Genomic DNA, 24,390 nt, shown 5'->3' with positions numbered 1-24,390 from the left:
TCAGCAGCCAATAAAGGTAAAGGTAAAGGTACCCCTGCCCGTACAGGCCAGTCTTGCCAGACTCTAGGGTTGTGCGCTCATCTCACTCTATAGGCCGGGAGCCAGCGCTGTCCGCAGACACTTCCGGGTCACGTAGCCAGCGTGACAAAGCTGCATCTGGCGAGCCAGCGCAGCACACGGAACGCCGTTTACCTTCCCGCTGGTAAGCGGTCCCTATTTATCTACTTGCACCTGGAGGTGCTTTCGAACTGCTAGGTTGGCAGGCGCTGGGACCGAACGACAGGAGCACACCCCGCCGCGGGGATTCGAACCGCCGACCTGACGATCAGCAAGTCCTAGGCGCTGAGGTTTTACCCACAGCGCCACCCGCGTCCCATCTCAGCAGCCAATATATACTTCCAAATATGGGAGAACCAACTGTCCTGCATGAGGCGAACTCAGCAAGCTAGACATTTGTAGCCAGCTCATAATTACACAAAGAGCAGAAAGAACTCATATAAGCCACACATTTTGCATTCTGTTCTTCTTGATGGGTTGTTTCACATGGAGCGTAATGCCCTAGTGAAGGGGTACTAAAATCCTTAAGCTTGTTGTCTAGCTTCCACCATATGCTGGAAATGCAACCCTTTATGCCATGATCTTTAACAGCATTTTTCGTGGAGGCAACCTCTGCTGTGTTGTTTAACCTATACTTTGCTTCTTTTCGGTTGGAATTGGTTTAATTGTTTTTGTAATTGTATACACCATTCTAATTGTTTGATTATATTGTTGTAACCTGCCCCTGGGACCTTAACATGAAGGGACGGATAAGAATCTCATAAATAAGTAAGTGAACTATTTGACACTGTGCCAAATCCTTGTGATCATTTATTTTATTTTCAGAGAAAAGGGGCCCCTGGCCGCAATCTCTCTCAGGCCCAGCTAGTCCACAGTGTGACAATCCCTATCCTTGCCAACTGCAGAAAACTGCTTTTGCTGTAACTGAGCGAAACTGGAGTTTCTTTTAAAAAAAGAATATGGCACAAGTTTGCAACCCCATAAGGAAGAAAAATAAATGCATCAGAAACAAAGATTAGTACCATGGCCTCAACCAAGCAAAGGACATACCCTTCTTCGAAGAATTAATTCAATCTAGAAAGTCTCAAAGTGTTGCGTGCCACAGAAGTTCGCATAAATCTTGGGTCAATGCACTTTATCATACTTATGTCTTCTTCTTTTAATAACCCCTTTTCCACAGCTACTGCTACAGGATTTCGGCAGCTCACAAAATTCATAATAACGCCTAAAACAGCATTCAAATCAGTGCTAAAGACATATGAGCTGTCAGGAAAAAGCATAGCGCTCAAGATGCAAAACCAAGCTAGCAACAGTCAAAGCAGCAATAAAAACTAGCAGCCTACCAGAAGCATGGGCAAGCATGAAGGACTTTCCCTGTCACCTAAAAGACAGATGCTCCAAATTCATGTGGAGAGCACAGAAAGGTACCTTCTCTTTGTTAGCAACCTGCCTAATTTGCAAAGCAGGGGACGATCAGAGGAAGCTCTCCAATTAATATTGTACCTAACAGGCAGCATTTAATTTTTTTTTAAAAGCGGTTCTTACAATAAATGGTGTGGGATCAGGTAATAGGTCAAACCCTGAACTGTGCCTGAAAACAAGCTAGACATCACTGAAAATATTTTAAGTCCACAGGAGATATACTCACTATTGTGGGTTTGGGTTGACAACCTGACCACCATGCTCTGCACCACTTCAACCTCTCAGAGACAATTTCCACGTCAGGCCTCCATATGGTGTCTTGCAGTAAGTCATGGAAGCTATGACAAGAACATCACTTCCCAACTATTCTTTGCTGAACACAGCAATCAAAGAGAGAGAAATAGAGTTTTACATGCTTCAGCACCTATTGATTCCCTAAAAGCAACCAGCCTTGAAGAAAGATTGGTATGTGGGCAGAGGAAGCAACAAGTTCTAGAGAACCTTCATTCTTCTCAGGAGCTGATCCTTTCTTTTGGAGCTTCAGCAAAGCCCCAACATCTGAAAGCTGTGTGTGTTTTTAACTTGGGTTAGAATCTGGTGTGACAAAAGTGAGCACGCAGAGCTTATTCTTCTTGTTTTTCTACGCATTACACCCAAGGTTCCAGCAAATAAGGAAGAAATACAAATAACGAAGCAAAAATTATATCCAAGGTTTGAGGTACCTCTAAACAGCAAGTCAGTGGAACACAGCTTTGCAGAAATATGCAATGCTGTTTGCACAATAGTTTTTCAGATGGCAGGGAACAGGATTATGTTAGCAATGTGGCACGTGAACAAGCTAGGCCTCCTTCTGTTTATGCAAGTAAGCCTCCTTCTGCTCATGCAATATAGGTAGCTACGTTCAATCAGCAAGCATGAAGCAGCATCACATCACTATAACACAGTTTCACCATGGTTAGATAGGAGGCACCAACAACCCAGATACACAGCATAGCAGAAGAGAACAGATAAGAGAACATTGTGTGTGGCAGAGGCGAAGAAGTGTCCACAATTCCAGGGAAGAAGCCACCACTGTGAGTGTACAGAGTTCCACATGGAAAAATGAGGGACGCAAGACCCACCACTATACAGTGGTACCTCGGGTTAAGTACTTAATTCGTTCCGGAGGTCCGTAGTTAACCTGAAACTGTTCTTAACCTGAAGCACCACTTTAGCTAATGGGGCCTCCTGCTGCCGCCGCGCCGCCAGAGCACGATTTCTGTTCTCATCCTGAAGCAAAGTTCTTAACCTGAAGCACTATTTCTGGGTTAGCGGAGTCTGTAACCTGAAGCGTATGTAACTTGAAGCGTATGTAACCCAAGGTACCACTGTACCCACCCCATATCCCTTGGGCCAACACAATTGCTGTAAACCAGGCAGACTGAGGAATACAACTGGGACTAGCCCCAGATGCTAGTCACAAAGCACCAGCAAGCATATTTTTGCATTTAAGCCCTGCCAAAATGGCCTATGGGGTGCCACAGCAGCTTACAAAAATGCAGTTACCATGAAACCCCCAATTTCAAAAATGAACCAAGTACAAAAACCATCTCCCACTTCTATTAAACCAGAATCATACCTCACCTTCTGAAACCTCATAACTGTAAAGTAAGGGAAAAGATGACCTCCTAAGCTTCCTTGGCGAGGGTCATCTAAAGAAAAGCACTGTTCCTATCAGTCTAGCCTCCAGTTGTGAAGGGGGTGGGCTACTGGAACACATGCCAAATTTCTGGATCCATTTCAGGGTGGATTTGATTGGTGGCAAGCGTTGCTGTTGATTGGCTGCTGTTGTGGCTACTGGCGGCTTCTGTGTCGTGTGCTACTGTGAGTGTTGGCGACCAGGTGAGTGAGTGATTCCCTCCCAAAAAAAGCTCAACAACTCTGGGTAACTCCTCCCCCCCCCCAGTTTCTTAATTTTAGTCCCCCCAGAATCTTATACACGGGGGCATGGAAAAGTACAGTAACTTAAATAGAAAACTAACTTAAGAAAGATTTTTCCTCCAAATTTTATTTTTAAAAATTTGATTTTTGATTTTTTAAAATCATTGATTTTTATCTATCCTGATCCATTTCAACTAGGGTTCAAGCTATAGCACTGAGACCACCTTTGCCAGGAGAGGGACAGGGGGCGTGGTTGCTCTGCTCCTACTTAGGCAACCAGCTTCAGAAGGTGATCCTGGGTGATTTTTGCCTGGTCTTATGGAGCCTTCAGTATGGCGTTCCACAGGGTTCAAGTCTTATCCCCCATGCTATTTAAATATACATGAAACTGCTGGGTGAGATCACCCAGACTTTTTGAGTGTGTTGTCATCGGTAAGCTGGTGACACGCGGCTCCATTTTAATCTTCAGCAGGTGTAGCAGAGTGCATGCTGAACAGGTGTCTGGTTGTGGCAATGAACTGGATGACAGCCAAAAACTGAGGCTCAATCCAGACAAGACAGATGGTTAGAGAACAGTTCCTTGATCTGGACAGGTGGCATGCAGCCTACTTTAGGGTCGCATTTCCCCTGAAAGATCAGATGCACAGATAAACCCTTTGATCCATCACTGTCAATGGAGACACAAGTGGTCTAAACGGCATGGAGCACCTTCAACCAGCTTCAGTTGGTGGTCTAATATGGATGGGCATAGCCTAGCTTCAGAGTTCTATGACCAAGTAACCTCACAGCTGGATTACTGCAATGTTACATATAGGTCCGCCTTTTAATATGGTTCAGAAACTGCAGTTGATGCAAAATTCGGTGGTCAAATTATTAACTGGGATAAAGGTAAAGGTAAAGGGACCCCTGACCATTAGGTCCAGTCGTGACCGACTCTGGGGTTGCGGTGCTCATCTCGCTTTATTGGCCCAGGGAGCCGGCGTACAGCTTCCGGGTCATGTGGCCAGCATGACTAAGCTGCTTCTGGCAAACCAGAGCAGCACACAGAAAAGCCGTTTACCTTACTGCCGGAGCGGTACCTATTTATCTACTTGCACTTTGACATGCTTTCGAACTGCTAGGTTGGCAGGAGCAGGGACCGAGCAACGGGAGCTCACCCCATCGTGGGGATTCAAACCGCCAACATTCTGATCAGCAAGCCCTAGGCTCTGTGATTTAACCCACAGCACCAACCGCATCCTTTATTAACTGGGATAGCACAGTCCAAATCTATAACACCTGTTCTGGACTGCCAGTTTGTTTCCCAGCCTAATTCAATGTGGTAGTCTTCACCTATAAAGCCTTAGATGACTCAGGACCTCAATACCTCCCCAGCCCTTATATAAGCCTGCCCATGTCCTGAAGTCAGAATGAGGGGCAGGCAGTTGTCTGGAGGGTGATCATGAGGAACCAGCCTCCATCCACAGAATGGTCTCCCCAGGGAAGCTCACTCAGCACCAATGTTTTCTTCTCCCAAGTGTTAAACTTTTCTTTGAAGCAGTTGGTGATATCTTTCCATCTCTCTATCTAACTTTGGCCATCTGCTATGGTAAGGCCTATGTTAGGGGCTGGAATGATTGCTTTATGATTTGATTACTGTGCTCAGCTTTTTCCTTTGCTTGTCATGAGTGGCATTGCATATTTTACTATATTTGTAAATTGCTCTGAGATGCTTATGTAAAGCAACTATGAAAGCTTGATGATGGTGATGCAAAAGTCTCCTAGCTAAAATTCCTGGTATCTAAGGTAGAAGCACTGAAACAGACATTAATGCATTGTTGCAACATGTTATATGTGGACAGCTGCCTCTGAAAGTTTGGAAACTTCAGCTGGTGCAGAATTAAGCAGCCAGTTTGCTCACCAGGGCAAGATGGCTTGAACACAACACTATTCTTGGCCCAACTGCACTGACTGCCATTTAGTTTCCAGGCCCAATTCAATATGCTGGTTGTGACCTATAAAGCCTGGACCAGCTCAGAGCCAACACCTCAATGACTGCCTTTCCCCATATGAACTGTCCTAGACCCTGTGATAATCATCTGAGGCCCTTCTTTGTGTATCCATGAGAGGTCTGAAGGGCGGCAACACAAGTTCCTGTCTTTTCTGCAGTGGCTCTCTGTTTGTGGAATGTACTCTCCCCAGGGAGGCTCGCCTGGAGCCTACATTACAGATATTTGGGCACCAGACAAAAACATCCCTTTTCTCCCAAGCTTTTGGCTAATTAAACAATCTATGGCCTTTTAAACTGTGGAGACGTTATTGTTTTATTTGTTATTATGTTGTATATTTTTGTGTTCGCATACTGTAAACTGCCCTGTGATCCTCAAATGAAGGGCAGTAAAAGAGCCATTGTGGCGTAGTGGACTTGTAATCTGGTGAACCGGGTTCAATTCCCCGCTCCTCCACATGCAGCTGCTGGGTGACCTTGGGCTAGTCACACGTCTCTGAAGCCTCTCAGCCTCGCTCACCTCACAGAGTGTTTGTTGTGGGGGAGGAAGGGAAATGAGATTGTTAGCCGCTTTGAGACTCCTTAGGGAAGTGATAAAGCCGGATATCAAATCCAAACTCTTCTTCTTCTAAGAAGAAGAAAAGGTAAAAAGGTAAAGGACCCCTAGAAGGTTAAGACCAGTCAAAGGCAACTATGGGGTTTCAGGCCGAGGGAACCAGTGTTTTATCCACAGACAGTTTTCCGGGTCATGTGACCAGCATGACTAAACCGCTACTGGCGCACAGAGGACCGTGACGAGTGCCAGAGTGCATTGAAACGCCGTTCACCTTCCTGTCGCATTGGTACCTAATTATCTACTTGCACTGGCATGCTTTCGAACTGCTAGGTTGGCAGGAGCTGGGACCGAGCAACGGGAGCTCACCCTGTCGTGGGGATTTGAACCGCTGACCTTCTGATCAGCAAGCCCAAAAGGCTCAGTGGTTTAGACCACAGCGCCACAGAAATTTAATAATAATAATAATCTCTTGTCCTGGAGCACCACTGTCACCCAATGAACAGTACTAAGCTAGCTGGACTCAGAATAAGACAGCTTCTTATGCTCACAAAGAATTCTGAGCAGCTCCTAAGCTGCAACAGAGGAACACCATTTGTACATCAAGGTACACAATGTTTCTAGTATTTTTAAGTGGAAAAGATGGAAAGAGTGGTTGTTAAAATTCATGCCACTGCCTTCTGAATACAACACACAGCTACCAGGCTACTGCATAAGATGAGAAGTGTTCTGTTTTACCTTTACTTCACAAACTTTGCCTCCTTACCCTATTTCTGTGCTGTTTTGTACACATAAGCTAAGTGTTGTACATAGGTCATGTGCCTCAGACATATTAGATGCTATATGCATTGTTCCAGGTGCATTTTGCGAAAGGGAATTCCATTAGTGCGAGCAGTTTCTGAGCTCTGGGCGCAGTACTGCGCCTGAGATTTCAGATTAAAACTGCAGAGTGGAAGGAAAGGAGGACCTTTTTCTGCCTCCCCACTTCCAGCTACTCTCAGAAGAATGGAGAAGAGAGCCTCCTGAAAATATTAGGGGAGTGGGCAGGGGAAGGACTAAACCATGTAAAAAAATGAACATAATATTTTAGCTGCAGTTCATTCATTTTCAGCCTTGTATTCTTGTTATAAAAAAAACGTGCCTAGACATTCCATTGTTGCGCCCATACCCTAGGTTTAAGGTGCCATTTGGCTCCTGCCTTTCATATCTCAGTTGCTAACACTGGCTATATGGGCAGTCATAATTATTGAAGCACATTATTGATACAGCGATGCATTCCTACTGCATGGCGCAGGATACCTTGGTGTGAGTAGCAACAGTCATAAGACTGAGACTTTTTACTGTTTCTTTCATGTCTGTCATGTACCGTATTTTTCGCTCTATAAGACACACCAGACCACAAGACGCACCTAGTTTTTGGAGAAGGAAAACAAGAAAAAAAATATTCTGAATCTCAGAAGCCAGAACAGCAAGAGGGATCGCTGTGCAGTGAAAGCAGCAATCCCTCTTGCTGGGGCTTCTGGGATAGCTGTGCAGCCTGCATTCGCTCCGTAAGACGCACACACATTTCCTTTTACTTTTTAGGAGGGAAAAGGTGAGTCTTATAGAGCAAAAAATATGGTATTCAGCTGCTGGGGACAAAGTTACCCAGAGTGTTAGAAGATTTGCTAAGTAGTCAGCTGATCTTTACTCAGTAATGCAAGCGCAGGAGACATATGTTCAACCCAATGGAGAGATAGAAAAGAAACACATTCAGTAGGCACAATGGATGCTTGGGTATGGATGACATATTTATAAATGTGTTTACTTAATTTATATCCCACCCCCCTTCCTCCAACAGCTCTGTGAGAAAAGGATGGACACAGAGAGGGGCTCATTGCCAAGTGTGAACTTGAACCTTGATCTCCCACATCTTAGCCCTATTGTTCCCTAACCACTACTCCATGGTGGTTATATTCTAGAATTCTTATGTCTACAGAATGTACTTGGGATTCAGATCAAATGACAGGATTTAGGCACGTTAAAGGAAGGCTTGTTAAATTACAACACTGTTGCACACACAAGCACTGAAGAAACATCCTTCCTAACGCACAGACTTCACCCCAGGATGACTTAACAAAAAAGAACCGGAATGGGTCAACCAGATGTCACAAAGTCACTTCCCTCAGGATGATACGTCAATCAATCGCTATCACTTCCCTGCACTGTGGTGTATAGTATTCACTTTGATCTACTGTAATAATCTGCTGGTGGAATTGCCTGCAGTTAACTGTACGTCTCTGCATTGTTTACTGCTCTCAATTTCAGAACACTGATGGACAGAGCACATTCTTTTTCTATTTCCCAGTGAGTAAGCTGCCTGTACAGTAAACAACCCCACCTTCTAGGGAAGCATCCACAGCAAGACCCATTTCCATAACCCGAAATCCACTTGCTCAATTCCAGTATGGGCCACAAAGATGAACCATGTAATGTAACGAAGAAAAAAAGAGACCAAAGGTATAATGAGTGCTAAGCAACAATTAAAATGTATCCTTTGATTTATACAAGAGGTAAACATACTTCTGGACCATAAAGAAGGCTGATCGCCGAAGAATTGATGCTTTTGAATTATGGTCCTGGAGGAGACTCTTAAGAGTCCCATGGACTGCAAGAAGATCAAACGCATCCATTCTTAAAGAAATCAGCCCTGAGTGCTCACTGGAAAGACAAATCGTGAAGCTGAGGCTCCAATACTTTGGCCACCTCATGAGAAGAGAAGACTCCCTGGAAAAGACCCTGATGTTGGGAAAGATGGAGGGCACAGGGAGAAGGGGACAACAGAGGACGAGATGGTTGGACAGTGTTCTCAAAGCTACAAACATGAGTCTGACCAAACTGCAGGAGACAGTGGAAGACAGAAGTGCCTGGCATGCTCTGGTCCATGGGGTCACGAAGAGTCGGACACGACTAAACGACTAAACAACAACAAAACATACTTCAGAGCAACCCTGTGTCATGATGGCACAAAAATGAAGTTTTTGCTCTGAGGTCAAAACGTTTACCTTACATTACATAAGATCTACTTTAATAATCCTGAGTAAGATATATTTAGAGAATTCCTGCTAAGAACTGAAATTGCTTACAACAAATTGAAGATAACTACTCAATTAAAAATTTCTCAACATGCAATGGTATCATCCTGCTTGCTTGATTTTAGAAGATATGTGTTGGGTTAGTCCAGAGGCTAAGGGAACTCCTACTGAGTCAACCTACAAGTAGCATATTTATAACCACATACTGCTCTAACAGCATTAACTTCTCAATATCTTTTAAGGGAATCTGGAGTGCCCTTAGGTATACTCTATTACAAGAGACTTTGATTCAATGACTCATATTTTTCCTGTAGTTGCATTGATAGGGACATCTGCAATTTATGCAAGTTATCTACTGATGCAGCTCTTCTTTACAACTGGCTCAGTCACAGTAAGTATGATAATGGCAATCTCTTCCATTTCTCTCAACCCACAACCTTTCCTTCCCTGCAATATTGCTACGTAGTCTAAATTTCACTGCTGGATTCATAGTTTAAAAATTGAGAGCACAATGCTCCTGTCCTTGAACATCAGCTTTTCCATCATCCACAAGAGAAGGAACTGTTCAAGGATTCGGATTAGAATGAATTAAGAGATGTATGACAGAGATAAAGTCACCAACAAGATCAAATCGTAAGCAAATATGAGGAGCCCAAATGAAACTGGTTCAAGGTAGTTCAAGTGAAACACTTTGCTGTGTTCCTGTTGTCCTTGTAATTGAATTCTATGGGGAAATCATTACTGACAGCAATATCTACTTGGAGGGCACAGCAGACATCGTTTGCAATGAAAACTATTGAGATGACATCACCTGCAGGTTGGCAAAAGTCTGTGAGAGCCATTTTCCAAAATAGCTGCTGACCTACAGAACTGGTCTCATGAACCATGGTACCTACATCCATACAACTTATGTCAAATTTATGGTATGTTTCAATAATGCGAACTAATATATTATACTATAGTTAAAATATGTAGAAAGGAATTAGGAACTGAGGTGTGCTCCACAAAATAATCATTAAGCCACCCAAATTACATATCCTCACCTCCAAGAGAGAGAGAGAGAGAGAGGAGTGAATTGTGCCTGGTCCAATGCTTTGGAAGCAAAATACTGCATAGCTCTAGTATGTCAAAAAGAATTAGGAACTGGGGTGTGCACCTCACATAGTCACAGTAAACTTGGGCCTATCACAAATCATACATCCAGGATGAGGTGGCATCAATTTAAGACCAACCCAATACTTTCTTTTGAGTGCAAAAGGCTGACAAGTACGTAAATGGGCACACACCAATTAATTACAAAAATATGCACAAACGCTCTCCTGGGGGTGTGAATGTATGGTTTGAGGTGGCAAAAGGATTCATGTGGAGGTACACATTCAGTGTTAGAAACTCAGATATATAAGCTAATCACCAAATGGCACCGTAAACCTGGGTTATGGTCACCACACAAAAAATGTCTAGGTGCCAATTTTTCTCCAGTGGATTTTATTATTGTTGTTGATTTCCTTTCTATGCCAATTTATATTTTAAAGAAAAAAACCTCAAAGTGGTTTACAGCACATTAAAACATCAAATAATAAAACAATCTAGAATAAAACAAATTCAAGCTTCAAGGAAAATATTTCAGATTCTTCTCTAAGTGACAATTGGCTTGCTCCATATTTATTTACCTACTTAATTTATATAGCTGCCTCATAGCACAAGGACTCTAGAAAGGCAGTGTTGTATTGTTAAGAGTGTTGGACTAGGACCTGGGAAATCAGGGTTCAAAACCCTACTCTGTCATGAAGTTCACTGGGTGACCTTGAGCCAGTCACAGCCTCTTAATCTACCTCACAGGGTCGCTGTAGGGATTAATGGAGGTGAACCATTTACTCCTTGGAGAAAAAGGTGAGATATAAATGCAATAAATAAGCCCTTCTGCTTACCTGCTTAAGAAAGCTAGAGGGGCCAGCCAAATGCAGACGTCAGCCACCAACCTGGCATTCAGAGATCTCCACGTGGTCGCAATTGGACCTGTGGCAGTCACAAAACATGCCTAGGGCGCACACCCCTGATCCTCCTTTTTAAAAACCTATTGGGCTTTTGTCGGCCTAAGTTTACACCACTGACAGTGCCTTGCATTCACGCAAAGTGCTGGATCATACACAATTCACTTCCATGTCACAGAGAACACGCTCCTGGAGTTGTGAATGGAAGTTTATCTGACATGAATCAATGGTATGTATCAAGGGGAATTTGCCTTAATGGAAAAGCTTACGGAACAAATTATCATCTTCATTACACAAGTGTGTGCTCACAGTTTCACTGAAAACTGTTATTCATTCATAGCTTACAGCTGCAGCTCCCAAGCGAGGACAGTATCTAATAAGTGACCATTCACCTAATGACCAAATGGCTAGATGGTTTATATTGTTGCAGTAGTTTTAGGAAGCAGCACGGGTGCTTTCAATAAGGCAACAATATAATAAGACCCTGCTAAAAATCAAATTTGATTTCACTTTTAAATCAAAAACATAAAAGCCATAATTATTCTGTGCTTGACAGTTATGATTGACAGAACTTGACAAACAATTTGGCAACTATTGCGGGGGGGGAGGGGGACCTCCAGGAATTATATTCAAAACAAAGGCAACCCAAAATTCAGAAGAGGCAAAATATTCTACACAACTGAAACACAAGGTGAGGCTTTGCAGCTAATCAGCATGTATTTGGCAAACAATATCTGGTGTTTGCATTACTGTAACAGATGCCAGCACTGTGATAAGTAGACATATTTTTTCACTTCTATGAGGTTTTCTAACATTTGAGTTTGTGGTCAGCCACTAAAGCCACGACACTTCAAAACCAAAGCATTTGAGTTTCCACTTACAGTCTCTTTCTGGGACGTTTTCACATTAAAAATGCTACTTTGTCATCACCAAGAACAGTTCTCAGTCTATCCCTCAGCTGTGGAATTCTTGGTCTAACCACAGCACCCTTAACACCGTACAGTCTCTTCCCAAACCACATTTCCATCCTTACTTTCCCCCCAGCCTGCAGTCTGTTCATTCAGAGCCCTCTCAGATCTAGCCCTCGCTCTCTTCTATCGGCTCCTCAGAATCTGCAATTTTCACTCACTCACCCAACTTGTGCCTGTTTCCCCTCTCTTGGCTCATTTGTACTTCTCCACTAACGAAGTAATCCTCAGCCCTCTTGCCTCTCTTCAGGTCCAGTGCTCCTGCCCTCATGCAGCTGAATGCCTCTGGGAGAGAATCAAACAGCTGAGCAGTTTTGTCCATTGTAAAAGTCATCGCCTCCTTTCTGCTTGGCATATGACTCATCAAGAATACTATGATCCACACCAACTCTAGGAATCTCCAGCACCTCTTCCATCCTTTGAAGTCCTACTAGGAACCCCTCTTCATTCCCTCCCTCCACATTGAAGGGTTTGCCTGATAAAAATAAAATAACCCCCTTTCTAACTCTCTTTCCTTGAAGTCCACACCTCCCTGAACCCTCTTCTCTTTCCTCCCATCTAGTTCATTATTCTGCTGTTATCTTCCCCTTTGATTCTATCTACCTCCTCCCATTATTCCTCCTCAATCAAATACACTGTGAACTGACCTGAGATCTTCGGATGAAGGGCAGTATACAAATTTAATAAAATAAATATACCACTTTTCTCTGCCTCCCCCCATCTCATCAGCACATTCCTTCCCTTCTGCATTTAGACACACTAACACTTTCCACCCTCTCCAAAAAGGACACCCCCTTGACCCAACCTGCCTCTACAGCTACTGCTCAACTTCTCTTGTGTTCTTTATCTCTAAACTCCTGGGATGCATCACTTACACCTACTGTCAACTCTCTCTACTACAGCTTCTCTTGACCCCATAACATCTGACTTCTGCCCTCAGCATACCAGTAGATCAGCCCTTCACTGATGATCTCCTCACTGGCAACTATCTCTGCAGCCTATGGAACAACTGATGGTTCTCTCCTGCATGACTCACTTCATGCCCTAGGTTTCCATGACTCCCCTCAGCTGCTTCTCTTCCTGTTGACGCAATTGCTCATTCAACTTTTCCACAGGGAAGGGAAGCTCTTCCTTTGCTTTCCCCCTCTCCATCATGGTCTGTTGTGACCTCCGCATATACTCTCCCTTAGTGACCTCATCACATACCAAAACTTTCAATATCAACTATATCAGGGGTGGGGAACCTCAGGTGGGAGGGAGCAAATGTGACCCTCCACACTCTCCGTCTGACCCTCAGGACTCTACATAGGCCACTCCCCTTTCTCAGCCACACCCATTTTCCCATACCAGCCCTGCTTCGCACACCCCTTAAGTGTTTTTGCCTGGCTGAAATGTGTCCTTGAATTTTGGCAGTGTTTCTTGGTTGCCCAGATGGTGGGTAGAGACTAACCTATGGTACAATGCTAAAATTTACACTTTTTGGCTTTGGTGCCACCCACCAATGCCATGTGGCTCCTGGAAAGTTGTCCAGATGAGAATATGGCCATTGGTCTGAAATAAGCACTCCAGACCTATGTTCTTATGACACCTACCTCCACATCAGAACTCCCTCCTCTATCTCAGAACTCTGTCTACCTGTCTGTTATTTCTGCTTAATATTTAATCACGGTGTCAAACACAGTGAGGGTTGAGAATTAACCTCCATCGTCTTTCCTCCCAAGACCTCCACTCCTCATATATTTTCTATAACCACCAACCGCATCACTATCCACTATCATCCCTCTCCTTTGGCATTCACATTCAGCTCAGCACCATAACATGCCACTTTACAACAAAGGCAAAAATAAACCCTTTTCTCTTTGTCCCCCCAACAAAAACTCTAGTTCTCACACTAGTAACTTCTCATCTTGTCTTCTACTGTCACACTTCAACCTCTTCACTTCTATCCAGAACTTTGCCACCAAAACCATTTAGCTCATTGTACTGATCGCATGATACGCCTTCAGCAGGCCCATGTCTGCTCCAAACCCAGCATAAACTCCTCATTCTTGGCTTCAAAAACCTCCATAGCTATGCCCCTAATCCCATTCTTTTTGCTCTTGTATCCTAGTCTTAGACCCTGATTTATTACAATAACTAAATATCATTTTCCCCCATCCCAAAACAATTTCCTTTTCTCCTCCACCTCCACCACCCTCAGCCATCTGAAGGTCTCCAAACATCCTTAGATGCCCACAGTTTCACCCTTGTTGCCCCTTTTGGCTAGAATGGCTTTCTTGAATTTCTAAATGATGCCGTCTGTCATCTTTCAAACCCATTCTAAGTGCCCACGTTATCCATAAAGTCTTCAGCACATTTACCCTCTCCTCCACCCGATTCCAAATGTTATCTATCACTTCAAATTTCTTACTGAAAGCTTTTCACTCCAGGGATCTCTCTTGTTACTTAAAAATGCACTATGATCATGCTATAAAATATTTATTTGTTGCTGCTGCTGTTGTTGTTGTTCCAGGCATATCTTCACAAAAGACAGAAGCCTTGAGAGTAAACTATAATAAATGTCCCAAATTTCTTGACTTTAAATACCAACTTAACATCAACAACATCTCATTATGACACTACATAAATTATTTGAAAGACTGTGTGAAATCTTTTTTCAGGGGGACTATTCTTCACACTCATTCAAAGGCACAAGTGGTATTACCTATAGGACTCAAAATCTCTTTGCCTACTGAATAACAGAGTTCCTCAATAGAGTTTATGAAATAGAAAACTTAATTGGGTTTTATGGAAATACTTTGCAGGTTTTTTTCAGCCAATATATTGCTTTGCAGGTCAATGAAAAGGGTAGTCTTGGGCTGGTGCCGTCATTCCATCCCACCTCCTAGTCCAGATTTAACACCCCCCAGTTTGCAGATTTACCGAATTAAAGAAAGGATGAGTTTCCATCAATTGCAACGGCTTGCTCTGTATACCGTTCAAACTAATCTGTTTGCTTTCTGTTTGTGTTAGATTAGAAATCTTTGGGTAGAGACTAAGCTAATATTTTGTAAAGCGCTCTACTCAAAACACTACTCAAATAAATAATAATCTCCAAAATCAGAAAATATTGAACAAGTGCCAAGCCTTGATGGTTTTACAAACAGAAGCCAAATAGAGTAGGCCCTTTATTATACAGTGAAACGCCCAATCCCAAAAAGCAGATTTGTAGCAGAGACTTGTAAAAACACTTTATACCCTTCTACCCAGCCAAACAGTATAACCAAGGGGAAGGCTATCACAGAAAACAAAGGTGAGGGGTCAAGCAGGACACTTGCAGAGCCAAGTTCAAACTCCAAGGAAACTGCAATTTATTCCCAGCCAACAGCAGAATAGTGTACACAAATGGAAATAAGGAACTTTAAAGGGAATTCTAATGGGTTATCCTTAGGTTTCCTCTGTGATGGAATCCAGGGCAAACCCTGCTGACTTACGGAGCTTGTTTACATGTGGCAGATTAATTACTGCCAGTACTTTGCCAGCATTTAAGAAAGACTCAGATGCAACTCAACCCGTACAATATAGGTCAGAAGGCACTTGCCCTGAAAGAACTCTGAACTTTACCCCATGTAAACCTAAGCGGCAACAGATCACTTGGGCGTTTATTATGGACTAGTGACAGAGGAATTATGGACTATTATGGACTAGTGACAGAGGAATATTTGCCAACCAGCAAATATTTGTTTTCCTTAATTATGGACCTCACCTTACCCATGGGAATCCATCTAAAATTGGTATGTAGAAACCCATAGAAAAACATTTTTGCTGCTTAAAAGCAAAGAGGCAAATGTTACAAAATTTGCACACATCCTCCCCTTCAAAATAGGAAGCCCAGAAGGATTGTACTACTAACCACAACCATACAGAGCTTCCTATAAAACAATCAAATGGAGCCACAAAGACAAAGCTTGTTTCTAATTGATATTAACATGGGTTTGGGGGTTTAGTTTACAACAACAGATTATTTCATAGCAACTTGCAAGCAATTCTTTTTGTTTGTTTGGGGGTGTACACACACACATATACACACACCCCTCTTACATAACATAGTTAATTCTACAATGCTTAATAAAATATCAAATCTGGCTTGCAATGCCAGGCACAGACAAGTTGGATAAGATGGCTTTTTCCCTCCCACAGGTTAAAGTCATATAAGTATTTAAAATTTAACAGACCCTGTTACGGCAGGCCGGATAATTAAAATAGTTCTAGGCAAATTACATCCCTACATGGTTCTAAAATTACATGCACAAAGCTTGCAAGAAGACCAAGGAGGATGAAAGATTTATACTCCAGGAAGGAAATAATGCCCAATAAATATCAGTTATATAAAAGGGTTACTTCACCAACCAATTCCAACTTTCCCTGCACATCCTTATATAGCTTGCTTAATTGCAAGCCATCTTGCACGACAAGCACTGGTATGTTGCATTTCAAAAACTCATGCTGGCGTCTGTTACCTTCAGCTACAGAAAGACTATCATTTATTAGGAAAAACCTGGCAGTAAAAACTATCTTCCCTGAATAAAACCCATTTCATTTACTGTACAAACACATTTACTACACATACTATAGACTATATATTTCAGATACATACTACACATATTTGTATTCAGCTAGAGTAAAGTTTACTTCCAATAATAAGACAGGGATGTTTGAGGTTAAGGTAGTTTTCAACCAAACAGAAGATCTTATCTGCCTCCTTTCAGCTCAATTTATTTCTTGAAAATAGATGCTATAAAGTACTTTTTACCCCATAATGAATCAGAAAACTGACATAGAACGGCCTCTCATTCTTTTCTACTTCCACAGAAGGTGTACGATTTTTAAAAATTCTATAAAAGTTTATCAAGAGGGGGGAAACCCCATTATTAAAAACTTACTCAATGCTCTGAAGCTGTTTCAAAGAGAAGCAAAGTTAATTCTTCAAGTAACTGCCTTGCTAGTCACAAATGCATTCCTTATGTCTAAAATAGATACCCTATCATATTCACACCTCAGGAGCAGAGATCTCAAGCAAAGTGAACTGGTCTACAACTTACAGAGCGAGCTCCAGATAAAACTCCCGAGAGAGCTGCAAAACAAGGCAACACTCATAAGCATCAACCAAGAGTTTCTACTCAAGGTGAAAACATGCCTCCTCTTAACAGGACACTCTGTTGAGGGTGGTTACTGAAACACAGCGCAGCAGCGTCATGATTACTTGAGTTAAGCCAATCCAAATGAAGCTCATTTATAGAGAGCTCCTGTCAATCCGCCCCACCTCCTCCCCACAAAGCATGAATACAAAAGGGATAGTTGATTGTTTAGAGTTTCTTTAAGAAGAAAAAAAAATCAGTTCACACAGACCAGCAATATTTAGCAAGTGTTGCATACCGAAACTACATATGCAGAAAAATAATTCAGTGCTTGAATTGGATTGCACGAAATAAAAGGCTAGGAAAATGCACATTTTTACATTTTGTGCAGACATGCGGTTGCAAACATTAAAGGTAAAGGTACCCCTGCCCGTACGGGCCAGTCTTGACAGACTCTAGGGTTGTGCGCTGTCCGGAGACACTTCCGGGTCACGTGGCCAGTGTGACATCGCTGCTCTGGCGAGCCAGAGCCGCACACGGAAACGCCGTTTACCTTCCCGCTAGTAAGCGGTCCCTATTTATCTACTTGCACCCGGAGGTGCTTTCGAACTGCTAGGTTGGCAGGCGCTGGGACCGAGCAACGGGAGCGCACCCCGCCGCAGGGATTCGAACCGCCGACCTTTCGATCGGCAAGCCCTAGGCGCTGAGGCTTTTACCCACAGCGCCACCCGCGTCCCTTGCAAACATTACATTAGTATTTAACAGTCAGAATTATTCTAATTTAATAAAAGGAAAATGTTTAGAATGCACATGCAAACACAGATTATTTTTTTAAAAAAAACCTGCCTTTGTCTTTAAAGTTCTTGCTAAGTCGCAGTGGTGGCAAATCCTAGTGTGATACAATAGCCATGAGGCTCACTGGGTGACCCTGGGACAGTCAATCACTCAGCCAAACCTACCTCACAGGGCTGCTGTGAGGATAAAATGTGGAAAGGGAGAACTATATGTGGCACCTTGAGCTTCTTGGAGGAAAGGGGGGAAATGCAATAATAAGTAAATAAAATGAAAGTTACATGAGCTTCATAGCTGTCTCAATGCTTTGGGGGCACAAAGGGGAATTCTAGTGAATGAACACATTTACTCATTTTTAGATTTGGAAATCTAAGTGTGCTGTTTATTAAATAAGAGTATTTTATCCCATTATGATACTATTAAAATGCGCATGACAACCGACATAAATCAAATTGCAAATGGGGAATATGTAGGCCTAACACACATCATGCCAGTTTAAATCTTGGTTAACCATTTGATGTTCACAAGCCGCATGTGGCCGTTTCAAGACAAACTGATTGCTCCTGGCTTAACTTGGCATCATAATCAGGTACATATTAGCAGAGGGGTAACCATGTTAGTCTCTCACAGCAAAAAAAACCCCCAAGAAATATGATTGCAGCATAAACTTTCATGGACTAGTGTCAACTTGATAAAATTATTGCATCAAAATTGAACTGAGTATTTTAGCAAAAAATACTACCTCCCTTGACATGCCTTTAACTGTACCACTTTCTATATACAGAATTAGGATAATAAATCCAAAGCACACATACTGCAAGTTGGAGCACAACTATAGCAGAAACAAAAGCAACAAAAAGGCCATTTGTTCTTTTAGTATCCAACCAAAGAAACCTTCCTGCATGTGGAAAGTGTCTTCTCTTCTCTAGGATATTTGTATCTCGCTCCAATATATTGCTTGAGAAAACCAAAACGAAAATTCATAGTTTTTGTGTGTGCATGAGAATTTGTATAGTACTGCTGCTCAGCTCTACAACCAATACATTATTTTCAGGCAGCAGGCTTCAAGACCTGAGACGCAACCCTACCCACAACATAGGATCTGAATCCTCACCCATGTGGCTGTGTTTCCTTTTTTCTTCTCCTTGCCCCAGGACTGTCTGTGCCTATTATATCTTCTGCAGATTCTCTCTCTTACAATAAAATCAGGTTGCAAACTGTCTACAAGTTATCATGCATCAGTATTCTTCCTCTGCACCACCACATGAAATTCTGCAACATAAAGTGGAATAACCCCCTACTGCAGGGGTCTGCAACCCGCGGCCCTGCAGCCGCATGTGGCTCTTTTACGCCTTTGCCGCGGCTCCGGGGAAGATACTAGCGAGGGGAGGAGGCGCATTGTGCGCCCCGACACTCCCCACTGTGGCGGGCGCTGTACTGGCTGTGACGTTGCATGGGGGTAGTGCGTGCGTTAGTCACGCACCGTCCCGACGTCACCTTCCCGTCCGCCCGCTACATTGTAAGGGGCATGTACGCTGGTCACTGCCTTGAAAGGGGGCATGTACGCTGGTCACTGTTTAGAAGGGGAGTGAAGAACACACACACAAAAAAAGGTAACTTGTTAATTTAACGTTTATTTCTATGAGGAGTAATTCTGAGGGGTCAAACAAAGAAATAATAAAAAAGTGACAAAAAAGTTATTTTTATAATGATGAGTTTTGCGGCTCCCAGTTTTTTTTTCTTCGGAAACGGGTCCAAGTGGCTCTTTTTGTCTTAAAGGTTGCAGACCCCTGCCCTACTGTATCCTGGAGGACACACAAGAGTCTCAGCGAAGGCATGGACTCTAGTATCATATGTTAGTGCTGCAAGGTGGTACTGAGGCACACCTTTGTGACTGAATTATAACACAAATACTCTCTCTTTGAAAAGGAAACAGCAGTGATGATTCCGCATCAAACTTCAGGCAATGCTGCAACCCAGGACTTGGAAGGACAGTGCATTAATAATGGTATTTTTGACACAGGTGCAGTTTACGATACTCTTCTACAGATCTTCGGCTTCAGCCTGCCAAGAGTTGAAAACAATTTTTCAACCTTCCACTACCAACATTAAATCCCTACATGAAGTCACCCTCCCATTTAAAGAGTGAGAAAGCCCTATTCAGGCTCTAAATTCCCACAAGCTTCAACTCGTCCATCTGGTCATTAAATCCAGTGACAGAACCAACAATCAAAGGAGACTATGTTGCTGGAAAAGAACATTTGTTTGATTTAAAAGAATGTGTTTAATTCTAACCAATCAAGACAAACTTCAGCCACATGAACCCACTTAGTCCTTTAATAGCAGTATTGTGGGAAGACTCTAAAAAGTTCCCACAGACAACAGATATCAAGGTTTAGTTTTATCCCTAAAATTACTACATGTACAGCAAAATAAAAACAAATGTTTATATCAAAGAGCAAACAGGGAATGAAAATATTTCAGAAGTTTGTAATTATCAAACCCCAAGACATGGGAAAGTACATCAGGAAGGCATATTCTTATAATGCAGCATAAAACAGGTTTCTCAAGGCAGAAACTGCCAAAAAGAAGAACTCAAAAACTGATGCCAATCTACAGCAAATACAGCAAACAAAATTTACAGAAAATATATACTTATTTCAATACATACCTAAAATAAACGTGTGTTACACAATGCATTTTCACATTAGAAATATTCCATTATTATTGTGCATTTTTATAATAAATATTCAAGGTAGTATAATGAGGAATGACTCAACAAACAGTGTATAATTTTTGGAAATATATATAAGAACATCTGAGGTAGTGGTGGAGGTGGGATAACAGGGTTTTGTGGTGGAATAATTTAAAATGCAGCCCCAGCACCTTTCAGCAGGAATCCTGCCACTCTGCTTAAAGCCATACCCTAAGTTACCTATCAACTTATAGGAGTGCATCTTTGAGAAGAGTATGGTCGGGCAAACCGTTGACCCTCTCCTTCCCACACACACATTACAGCAGTGAAGTGTCCACTGACTGAGCCGGGGAATATATCTCTTCATGCTGGGTTGGCAACTAGGGTTTCAGGTACTGGAATTCAGAGGACTAGATTTGGTCCCATTGCATCCAGCTGTTATCCCTATGGCAGACTCGTCTGTTCTAGGATCCTACTACATTTATAACAGGCACAACTACATTTTCCAGAGTCACTGCAACAACCTACATTGGAAGCAGGAACATTCAGCAGAGACCAAGTGAGTCAGTGATCAGATACCAGTATACAATTCCAGTTCTATAGAATTCATTAAAGTCGATCGCCCAACAATGTTCCTTAAACTGAACCAGGGGGACCCAATATAATGTAGGGCTGTTGACCAGCAAAGGCTCTTGGCTATTTCACACACAAAGAGGGAATACAGGATAATGTCAGAAAACTGCACTTCTCCTAAAGTACAGCAGAACAGGAATACATGATGGCAGGTGACATGGGCCATTTTAGCATCAAGCCTGTTGATCAGGTGTGGGGAACCACTGGCTCTCCAGATACTGCTAGAATAAAATTTGCAGGATCCCCAGCCCCGCAAGTACGGCCTATGGCTAGAGATCCTGGGATTTGTTGCAGAGCAACACCAGAGGGCCAAAGATTCCTTTACACCTGCTACACAAGGTAAGGGACAGTAGAGATCCATGTTCAAATCTCCAATTCAGCTATGGCATTCACTAGGTGACCTTGGTGCAGTCTCCCTCTCTCAGCCTAACCAACCTTATTGTGTGTTTTTGGAAAACAAAATTGGGAAAGGAGGATCATATACACCACCACCAGCTCCTTGGAGGAAACATGGGATACAAATGTAACATTTAAATAAGATGACAGATTATTTAAGCAGGTTACTTTCAAGGGAAGGGAAGGCGGAGTATTTTTCTTCTATGAAGCTGTTAAAAGCAGCAGCAGTTATTTGTTTCTGGGCTTGATAGCCTTAACTTTTTAACATTGCTTACTTAACCTAACCTATTAAAGGAAAAGAGAAAGCCGAGCATACCTTCTTAGCCCAAAGTCTGTTTAACTGATAAAAGTTTTGTACTATAATACAGTACTTGCCACATACTTGGCAGCACAAACTGGTCTAGGAAATTGTACTATGCTCTGGGGACCAACATAAAACCCCTCAGTATTTCCCTTGCAACCTGGATAGTAAAGCCAGCCTTTTCCATACCAAACAGATAATGCTTCCATATGTTCTTCCTGCCTCCATTGTATTTTCCTTGATGCTGTGATTTTAATGCATGTCTACTGGAAGTGCAGGGTAGAAGTTCTCATGGAACTAGTAAATGCAGACATTAATCAGCAAAAATAAAGATATCTCCTGCTAACCTGGCTCACACACAGTCTTGCAAGGTTTACTGTGGCAAAAAACTGTGCGGACTCAAGTCTATCATGAAACAGATGAAAAGGCAGATCTGCCACTGAGCAGAATCCTTCAAGCTTTTGAAGGCATGGTGTCTGGTGCACAAAAGCCTATGCCACAATTATTTTTTTAGCATTTAAGATAAAACAAGAGCACTGTATTGTGTTAACAGAACTCTCCCTCTAGACTCCAACTTGCAGAATTATTCAACACACATCACTTCAAAGTTCCAAAGAAATACAGAACTTTCTTTCACAAAAATGCTATTAGATCAGAGTGTTAAAGAGATTATGGAGGCTTGTATGTGTAACAAACCTTGCATGACTCTCAGCTTCCAACAGAACCTTAATTTTTCCTATACGTTGCTAAACTGTTATCGTTTGGATATCCCCAACAACATAAGTTTTTGCTCCTTTAGTTCAATGTAAGAAAGGCACCATCCAAAGTTACAGTCAATGGAGAGCACTCACTACCTCCAAACTTTTTAAATAACAAGGGGGGGGGATTTCTTTCAGTGATTTCTGGTCAGTTTATGAATGCCATTTTTCTAGTGTTTTAAATGCACCATATAATTTTGGATGAAACCTATTTCTGAAGACATGCACTGCATTTGCAAAATATTGCCAATTGGCTATTCTGTCAACTCTTGGTGTATATTTAATCATTTGGATCACAACATGCTCTATATGTGCACAAGTCCATATTCCATCTGTACTTGGGATGCATTGATCTCTCTGGATTTTCCATGTTCATAAAAATGAGATTTGCAAACTGCATTGACCAAGTTGTCTAAGGTACAAGAGTAACAGCTGTTTTTTTCCTGAAGCAATGGCAAATAATACACAACAGTGCAGAAGGCATAAATGGAATTTCCAGAGAGCAAAGGAAAATGCCACCATTTGTAAGAGATGAAGAGTCAACTTTAAAAAGTGCAGTGTGTTACAGATTCTGATGTCCCTGCACAATAACTGGAGTTATATGTCTCCACTTTGCCGATTTCCTCTCTGTGATCCCCAAAACATCCAGTGCGTTTAATGACCGCTTGAATCAGCTTCTTGATTTTGTGCTTCTCCATTCCAACTTGTTCCAGAGACGCTCCCCTTCATGATACCTGTATCTCAAGAAGCAAAACAGGAAACATCACCAGAAAGAAGGACGGTTCTTGTCTTTGAGTCTTGCATCAATCTTTTGACATTTTAAGGGGGAAATACAGTGAACCCCACATAACTGTGCACATGGATAGCTTCCCAGCCTGAGTTTCTGTTCTCAAAGTTTCTATGAACAGAATTACGGTCAATTTTACCCCTTCCCACAGTTGCTGAAGAATGTCCTCCTAACTCAGCAGAAGTTTCTTGCATGCTAAGGAAGAAAACAAATCAAGCTATATGACAACTACAGAATGTAGTTGAAGGTAATTTTAGGAGGCATCTTTAAGAGCTTACGTTATGGCAACCACTTGCTATATGGCTGACACTTAGAATATTACATGCAAAGGAATGGATGGCATTGTGGAATGGTTCCCTTGTAATGGAGAACTTCAGGGAACCAGCTCTCTTGATGGTTAGCACTGCATGCAGTGAGATTAAGTGACTACAATTTGGTTAAGAATCTTCAATATAAAACAACCACATTTTGATCCACTATAAGGTTGTCTTTCTTTAAGCCTGCAGTATTCAATGATGTGCCAAAATACAAGAGCGCACAGTCCTCCCCAGCTCACAACTAGTATTAAATTACATAACTTTCTATAGCCATCCCAACAGGTTAGAGGCAGAGTTGGAACTGCAGGGTCTCATCATCCGCTTAGCTGTGAGATCAGCAACATTTGGCTCCTCCTCTCCTTGAACTTTCCCCAGTCCAATTGGTCATTATGGAAATTATGTGACTAAGAACCAGTGTCCCAATGTGCTTTCCCCCCTCCTTCCTCCCAATCTCTTTTCCTTTGATGTCATGCCTTTCAAATGATAAGCCTTAAGGGCATGAACTGTCTTACTTAGAAGGCACTCTGGGAGGGTCCCTCGCCCACTGAAGAGCAGGGGGGAAGGATTTAAATAAATAAATAAAAATTGTAAAGAGCAAAACCTTGAAGAAACAGACAGCTGT

At 42.4% G+C, this 24,390-nt stretch overlaps 1 protein-coding gene across 9 annotated transcripts in view; it reads right to left on the bottom strand.

Annotated features, from left to right (window-relative positions):
* Positions 1 to 24,390, bottom strand: part of SLC20A2 (solute carrier family 20 member 2) — a 92,256-nt gene that overhangs the window by 47,662 nt on the left and 20,204 nt on the right. The window contains exon 1 of one of the 9 annotated variants that reach the window (XM_028701774.2): positions 17,054 to 17,198. The exons of 7 other annotated variants lie outside the window; for them this stretch is intronic. The gene's annotated coding sequence lies outside the window, so the exon portion shown is untranslated. Of the gene's footprint in view, positions 1 to 16,894; positions 16,919 to 17,053; positions 17,199 to 24,390 lie in introns of those variants that run through there. One more of the 9 variants, XM_077917578.1, reaches the window with a different exon arrangement.

This window comes from Podarcis muralis, chromosome 13 (assembly GCF_964188315.1).
Source record: "Podarcis muralis chromosome 13, rPodMur119.hap1.1, whole genome shotgun sequence".
In the NCBI taxonomy this organism is placed as follows: Eukaryota; Metazoa; Chordata; class Lepidosauria; order Squamata; family Lacertidae; genus Podarcis; species Podarcis muralis.
This window is presented reverse-complemented; position numbering and strand designations above follow the sequence as displayed.